Raw genomic sequence first — 6,728 nt, forward strand, 5'->3', positions numbered from 1 at the left:
CTTAATGTTACACTGGCCCACTTTAGCATTTACATGTTGCTTTTCAGTCACCCAAGAGAAATGTTTGGCCCTTTTTCTTCATCATGTGCTGGTCTTCATTTATACCCTCAAGTATAGGATGAGTTTGTTTTTGTTTTTTTGAAATATCCAAAGCACAAAAGACAGTGACAACAAATTCCTAGCCAGAGTGCTATTGGTTTTCAGCATTTCTTGGGGTGTAACAAGTACACAAGTAGAAGTTCATTTCTCTGGCAGAGTAAACCTGACATGGTGTCACTTGGATTCTTAAGTAGAAGTCCTCAGATCTTTATTTTTAGAGTGGTGGATGGTCAGTTAAACTGGAAAATCAAAAAGTATGGGGACCCTAATTTTTTTTTTTTTGACATAACTTTTCCATCCAATCCCTTTTGATAAAGGTCTGTGCCATTTCTTTGAGATACCTGCTAACTAGAGTCTTTTGTATGTACATCATCTGTAGTTTTCAGTTTTGTCTTAAATATGAGTAGAGAATTCCCTTGAATTTTTACCAATCCTTTCTTTCCCTCAATTTAGCAGTTTCCCCCATACCTAATTTGATAATTTTTATAGTGAAAATTGTAGGATTTGAATTATACACACTTAACTAAACCACATACTAGCTATATGGGCATCAGTCAATATGGGTTACTTAGCAAGTGGTTGAATAAAGTTTAACAACCACTAATTTACTCCGTATTCTGATGTAACAATTTATTCCTTTCTGTCGGGAAATTTTTAAAAATGTGCTATAGGACAAGGACAACTTAACTGAGGAGAGAGTTCTAAGCAAGAAATGAGGCTCTTGTATAATTAGGCAAGGAATTAAGTATTAACTATGTGCCAGGTGCTAGGAATATAGAAGACAATTTCTTAATATAGTCTTGGACATAAGGGGTGGAGATGCAGGAGTGGCTTGAGGTCTTTCAGATTTTCATCACTGATACCTGGCCCTTATTTCATGGATGCTTTAAGCCAGTGGTCCCCAAGCTTTTTGGCACCAGGGACCGGTCTTGTGGGAGACAATTTTTCCATGGATGCAGGGGTGAGGGGCATAGCAACCAGTGGGGAATGGCTGTAAATCCAGGTCAAGCTTCACTGGCTAGCCTGCTGCTCACCTGCTGCGTGGCCGGGGGGTTGGGGACCCAGCTTTAAGCCATCTGCCAGTCTAAGCTTCCCATTCTATTTATATATACTGCCTAACTTTCTAAATGATTGAAATCTTCCAAGGGTTTTCAGGCAGTCCTGATCTGGCCTTGTTTCTCACCATTTCTTGACACACTAGCTATAAGTAGTACAATGATATGCAGATTTGGGCCTTCATTGGTTTATGAGCAAAAAAAAGCAGAAGTCTACAGTTTCCTTATCTGAGCTGAAAAATGCATTAATGTTCAGTGAAGAATAGAGCAGGTGAGTTTCATTAAGCAGAGCTTGTGGTTCCAGGTGAATAAGTCTCAGGTTCAAGGATAGTGTAGAGGGATAGTGTATAATGGCCCTCAGGTTATATTTGCCACAAGGTGAGCTGTTTAATTTCAGACAGTTTTGTGGAATGGTATCGTGGTTTACCTAGGTCAGTGATTTTCAAGTTGGAAGTACACACTGTTCAACTGAATAGTTTCACTTTAAAATTTTGTTTGACTAAAGGATTTAATGGCTTAAAAAAATTGCCAATGTGAATAAGGTTTATTGGTTCCAGGGAGGAGCCCCCCTTCCAACCTCTAGTGTGAGAAGCTGAAAAGAAGATTGTAAAGCCACGTTCTCCACAGAAGCTGATCGTGATACCCACTGAGGGGATTGCTTGGCTCTTAGATTTCTGTAAGTTGGGAATATAAATGGTGTTGTAAAGTTTCCTTTTACATGGAAAGGAATTTCCAGTTACTAGAATTGTATCTCCAGCTTAAAGACTAACTGAACATCACCCACCTTCTCCCACCCTACCCCAGTAGCCCAGAATCTGGAAATAGTTCAGGCACTTGAATTTTTTTGCCTTCCTCCCAGATGTGCGTTGAGATGTAATCAGGCCGGCAGAATGGTCACTGAGCAGGCCTCGCCCGTGGGGGCAGTCACATCGCTTTCCACGGGGAACTAGTACGTGGGCACCTCTGCGTTCCGGTGCACGCATGCAGCACCTAACATGGCAGGCATTGTCCTCGCTAGGTCCTAAATGTTTAAAGCTAAGAAAGATGTGATTCCACCCTACAAGGAGCTCATGGTTTAGTCAAAGAGAACAGTAGGATGTGATAAGACAGTAGCGGTACTTGACGTGGTCTTCCGTCGTAGCTTAGGTTACTGAGGGAAGAGGACCTGGCCACTAGTGCCAGAACTTGCTCATACTACTCCAGTTCCCTACCCACACCCCTGGTTACAATGGCTTCTCCCAAGTGTGTGTTGATCAGAGGTCACAGATCACAAAGCAAATGAAAATGCTCTGGCCATCCTATGTCCAAACTAGCCTTTTCCTTAGTCCTGCCGTTTCTGCATTAAAATAGCAAACAATAAGAAACTGTTGATTCTAACCTTCGTGGATGACTTCAGTGGAGGAAGTCACTGCAGATGTCGTGGAAATAGCAAGAGACCTAGAATTAGAAGTGGAGCCAGAAAATGTGACTGAATTGCTATACTCTCACGATAAAACTTAGATGAGTTGCTCCTTATGGATGAGCAAAGAAAGTAGTCTCTTGAGATGGAATCTACTTCAGGTGAAGACGCTGTGAACATTGTTGAAATGACAACAAAGGATTTAAAGTATTACATAAACTAAGCTCATGTCTGTAATCCCAGCACTTTGGGAGGCCCAGGCAGGAGGCCTGCTTGAGACTAGGAGTTTGAGACCAGCCTGAGCAACATAGCAAGAACTGCCCCCACCCCATCTCAAAAAAAAAAAAAAAGAAAGAAAAAAAATTAGCCAGACAAGGTGGTGCAGGCTTGTAGTCCCAGCTACTAGGGAGACTGAGGCAGGAGGCTCACTTGAGCCCAGGAGTTAGAGGTTGCTGTGAGCTATAATGATGCCACAGCACTCCAGCATGGGTGACACAGCTAGACAGTCTCAAAAAAGAAAAGAATATTACATAAACTTAGTTGATAGAGCAGGGACATGGTTTGAGAAGATTGACTCCAATTTTTGAAAGTTCTGCTTTCAAAAGTAGATGCTACCGAACAGCATCACATGCTACAGAGAAATCTTTTGTGAAAGGAAGGATCAGTGTGGCAAACTTAATTGTTTTATTTTAAGAAATTGTCACAGCCACCCCAACCTTCAGCAACCCCCCCCATGAGTCAGCAGCCATCAACTTCGAGGCAAAACCCTCCACCAGCAAAAAGATGATGACTCACTAAAGGCTCTGATGATGATTAGCATTTTTAGCAATAAAGTATTTTTTAATTAAGGTATGCACATATTTAAGAGAATGCTTTTGCACACTTAATAACTACAGTATGGTGTAAATGTAACTGTTAATTTTTTTTCTTTTTTTAGAGACAGGATCTTGCTCTAAAGTCCAGACTGGAGTACAGTGGCACAATCATAACTCACTGCAGCTTCAAACTCATGGGCTCAAGTGATCCTCCTGCCTCAGTCCTCCCAGTAGCTGAGATTATAGACATATGTCACTACACCTGGCTAATTTTTTAAATTTGTTGTAGAGATGAGGTTTCGCTATGTTGCCCAGGCTGGCCTCAAACTCCCGGCCTCCAGTGATCCTCCCACTTTGGCCTCCCAAAGTGCTGGGGTCACAGGTGTGTGCCACCATGCATGACCTATAAACAACTTTTATATGCACTGGGAAACCAAAAAACTCATGTGACCTGCTTTACTATTGCAATATTCATTTTATTGTGGTGATCTGGAATGGGACCCGCAATATTTTCAAGATATGCTTGTACTAAGTGAATGACCTAAGAAAAAATCACTCAGCCTTCATGTCTGTTTTCCCAGCTGTAGCATGGAGATGATTCATCTTCCTCACAGAATTTTAATGATCAAATGAAATAAAGGAGTTTTTAAAAAAGTATACAGTGCCTGTTGTTTGGTTAGGCTGCAATAAGATGATTACTTAAATGCCTTGTTCAGTACACATCGCACAGACTGAACTAGCATCTGTGCTCTCAGAAACTGTAATTTCCTAGAGTTAAATAACTTCTGTAAATATGAGGTTTAGGTCAGTGTTTCTCTTTCCTACTTCAAATTATACTACACTCCTCAGAGATGTCTCACAGTAAAAGAAAAACCATGTTGGTGGACAACTTAGGCCCTCTCTCCATTTTCATCCACGAGTTACCATGTAAGATTTAATTTCAACTTCTAAAAAGTGGTGGTTCTCTTAAGAAAAAGCTTAAGACCATTTAATCCTTCCCTGTTTTATGGTTTTAACTCCCTTCTCATTCTGAGGTGCCTGCCTGTGCCCCAAGTCAGCTCTGGATTGTTCCCTGGCATTCCAACACCCACAGGTCTCTGCTAGTTCTAGGGCTCTTCGCGCCATGTGGGTCAAGGATAGTGTGATACCCCTCAACTCCAAATAGCAATCGTGTATTTATTTGTTCAGCAACTACCATATTTGTCTTTGGTCAGGTGCCACAGAAAACAGTGCAAAAGAGATGTGTACAGGAAGTTTATTGGCATTGTATTTGAGATCAACACACGGGGAGTAATAAGGTAGGATTAGCAAAGGGAAGAATTGATCTGAGACGTTAACGCAACAAAGGCCTCAGCCATCTTGTGCGAGGATCTGGCGACTGGATGCTCCTTCAGGATGAATCAGGCCTTGCAGACTTGCATCCTCACGCCGTCCCGTTGCTGCCCCAGGATGGGGGGGCGGGGAGGGGTACCGCATCTTGTGTGACATTCTCCCCAGCTGAGGACAATTCCTGGAAAGAATTGTGAGAATCAGAGCCAACGTTCCCAGCAGCTGGGGAAACGGATGCCTCAGTCCAGAACGGAGTTCTAGGTGGTGCCCCACCACAACCACCATAGCCTATCCTCATATCGCTCAGATACGCTGGCTTCGTGTGATAAACTAGGAGTAGCTCCTCCAGACTCTGACTGGTCTCTTCCTGGAAAAACTGAGGAAGAGAAGTGGGTAAACCCTACCATTGTAGCTGATGTCTGGGCCACAAATGCTGTCCTCTTCTACCTATTCTAGACTTTCCCTCACCCTCAGCCAGCACCTGTGCTGGTCTTACCCAGGCCCTAATCTCTGATGGGGTCTGAGCCCTTGGTCACCTTGCTTTTTTACAAGTGGCAGCTGCATTTGTCTATTCCTGTCAAAATTGGACAAGCAAGAACTAAGAGAGCCCTCACAGATAGCCTGAGAGCCAAACATATTGTTCCTTGGCCCTGTTTTACAAGAGCAGCCCTATCTCCTGGTGACCTGCAGTCGAGTTCCCCTACTGTGTGGTAACTTCTTTCCTTACCTGCTGCTCTTCTGGCCAGATAAGCCCAGGGTGACCAGATGGAAGCTACAGCTCAAAGGTCTCTTCCTGTGTCTTTGGTGGATGTGTCCCCCTTCTGCAAACAAGAACTTCTAAACCCACAGGGCTCAGAGTTGGCAGGGATGAGGAATTCCCCAAGTGGGTCACTAGGAGCGATGGGAAGACACTTAATTCCACCCTTGGTTCCATGAAGGGCAATCCATTATTATCTATTGCTGTGTAACAAATTACCCCCAAACCAAGTAGCTCAGGGCAACAAGTATTTATCACCTCACAGTTTCTGTGGGTCAGGAATACAGGAGGTGCGTCTGGCTCAAAGTCTCTGGTGAGTTAGCCGTAAAGCCATTGAACCACAACTGCAGTCTCATTGTAAGGCTCAAATGGGGGAAAATTCTTTTCCAAGATCCCTCACATGGCTGTGGGTAGGCCTTAGTCCCTGGCACATTTGTCTCTCCGCAGGGATGCCTCACACCGTGGCTTCCAAGCAATCCATCTGCGAGACAGTGAGAGAGACCATCTCAAACAGGTCACAGCCGTCTTATAACTTAGTGTTAGAAATGACATCCTATCACTTCTGACATATTTTATTTATTAGAAGCCAGTCAATACATCCACACTTGAGGAAAAGAGATTGCACGAAGATGTGAATAACAGAAGACAGTGATCACTGAGGCTCACCTTGGAGGCTACCTACCATACCATGTCTGCAGGGTATTAATGTTATCTCCAGGTTGGCCCCTCAGTTGTGTCTGCAGAAGCCATTCCATTGTGCTGCCAGGCTGGCAGCTTCCAGGGGGTGCAGAATGAGATAGGACCACTGGATTCCCTGGCTGTGCACTATCTTAGTCTGTTTGCTGCTGCTGTAACAGAAGATTACAGACTGGGTCCTTTATAAAGAAAAGAAATTTATTTCTTACAGTTCTGGAGGCTTGGATGTCCAAGAGCGTGGAGCCAGCATCTTCTTGCCAAGTCATAACATGGTGGAAAGACAAGTGAGAGCACAGAGCAAGAGAGAGCTGCTGTTATAGCAAGCCCACTCCTGCGATAACTAACCCACTCTTGCAATAATGGCATTAATGCATTCATGACCTGATCACCTCTTAAAGACCCCACCTCTCAACACTGTTGCACTGGGGATTTAGTTTCCAACACATGAATTTTAAGGGGACACACTCAAACCATAGCATGCACCCACTGCCACATCTCCTTTGTTGTAATGTGGGGTCCTTGGTCCAATGAGAAGTTATGCAGGACCCCGTGAGGGTAGGACCAACACTCTCTAAGCC

This window comes from Eulemur rufifrons, chromosome 8 (assembly GCF_041146395.1).
Source record: "Eulemur rufifrons isolate Redbay chromosome 8, OSU_ERuf_1, whole genome shotgun sequence".
Taxonomy (NCBI): Eukaryota; Metazoa; Chordata; class Mammalia; order Primates; family Lemuridae; genus Eulemur; species Eulemur rufifrons.